This window comes from Buceros rhinoceros, unplaced genomic scaffold (genome assembly GCF_000710305.1).
Source record: "Buceros rhinoceros silvestris isolate BGI_N320 unplaced genomic scaffold, ASM71030v1 scaffold16579, whole genome shotgun sequence".
Lineage (NCBI taxonomy): Eukaryota > Metazoa > Chordata > Aves > Bucerotiformes > Bucerotidae > Buceros > Buceros rhinoceros.
Genome location: NW_010433484.1, coordinates 36,333 through 38,290, shown reverse-complemented (window position 1 = coordinate 38,290; position 1,958 = coordinate 36,333).

Here is a 1,958-nt window from a genome sequence, read left to right as displayed (position 1 = left end):
AAAAAAATGCATATCGTTGTTTTACAAGAAGATAACGCTGCTCGTGTCATGAATCCTCGCCCTGAATTTCCTCTTCAGCAATGCAGAGCCTGCCCGCAGTTAGCTCAAGCAGTAACTGCTCCTCTCTGAGGACATCTTCTTTGAAAATCCAGGGCTAAAAAGGTGGTGAGTTTAACTTGCCATGCCCCAATCCCTTCCCCCAGCTCCAACCCCAGCTTTAAAAAACAGCATTCCTTTCAAAACAAGGAAAAAAGTAAAAACTGGTCTAAGAGTCCCCAAAACAGAGAAAGAACTAGATTAGGTAACTGCAGTCTGCTTCTACCACAGAGAGAACATGGAGAGACCTCACGGGGAACTAACCGGTACCTACACACGCGGGGTGTGTGGGGCGGGCGCGTGCATCTCTCAGCCCTCCACACCAGTTCCGTAGTCCTGAAACGGCGGTTCTACAGTTACAAACCCGGTTGGTAGGAAAGTTTAAAATCACAGCAATACAAAACTGAAACGGTTTCGTACAGACAACATTTGGTTAGCAGAAAACTGTTGGATGCAACAGATTCCTGGAGCAGGTGGAGGAGGGCCGGAGCCCCCGGGATGTGGCGCTCCCTGTGGTCCTGCTGAGCCCACCCCTGACGGTGCCAGAAACCGGCTGACCTTACAATCAGATCGAGTTTGAAAGGTGCGGTAATGCTGGTTGCTTGGTAACAGGTCTGGTCAGATATTGTTTTGTCAAAACAGGAGTTTGTCAGGAAAAACATCAATAAACCTCTTGGTGTGTAGGTATACATATGAAATCATACTCATTTCAGTGATGTTTCCCCTGGAAAACAAAGTTACACTTTGTTCAAGAAAAATTCTACCATAAAAAATTTCAAATTTTTTTTATTCTAAAGTTTAAAAATGTTATTTCAGATGTTCTACTTTGATCATTTTAAAGTTATTTCATGACACCTGCACTGACATGTCATGCAATACAAACTCAGGTAAATAAATGCTCTGTTGTTTCAGTTTCCGACTCATTACAGGCTGCCGCTACTTACTATGGACTGAAAACAGCTCTTCTTTCCTGGAGACACTCTGAACTGGAGAGACAAGAGGCACCACACTACTGACGTGTCGGGAGATAATGAGCACTACGAACAATACGAAAATGAGCAAGTTAAGAACAATACTTTGAAACAAAGAGCCACCAGTTTCTTTCCTGGAATGAAGGTCACGCCAAAGTGGAAATGGCAGCTCCCAGGAGAAACCACAGGGAACCCCTGACTGGCCACGAAAATAAACCGAGTTTTCCGCTAAACGGTGGCCCAAGTCACGCTGGGTATATCAAAGATCTGCAGGTGGTGGCTCATATCCTGTGGTGGTTTCGGTTGCTTGTTTTCCTTGCAAATCCACAAGCTAGGACGGGTTTGCCAGCGACAATGGTAATCCTCCTCCAGTGCTGCAGCCAGTCCCAGGCCAGGCCTCCTTCCATCGCTTCACACTTGATCCCCAACCCTTTGGCTCTAACCTGTCCACTGATCTCAGTGGGACAGACTTGCGTGTCCTGGAGCAATGTCTGTCCCTGGCCGTGGTCAGCGGGGCTGCCCCCGATGTCAGAGGATGGTGGCATATTGCAGAGGCATGTTCTTGGGCACTGCGTGGTGGTGATGCTGGCGAGGGCGGTTTCTACCACCTCCAACCCCAGCTGCGGTTCGTCCTCCACACGGAAGCAACCACCACGTTACACCAACACAGCTCAGGTTAACGCACGCAGAAAAAGGTTTCAAGCTGGGAAAACTGGGAGCTTGTTCATCCAGGTTGTGATGGTACTGAATCAGTTGCAATTATTTTAATTAAAGTACTACTTGGTTTGAATAATGCAAGTCTCAAACAATACAACAAACACAGATGAAACCCAACCCCATTAGGAAAAAAACACCTAAGCTCTTAATTAGGTGGATATTTCCTCACAGTAA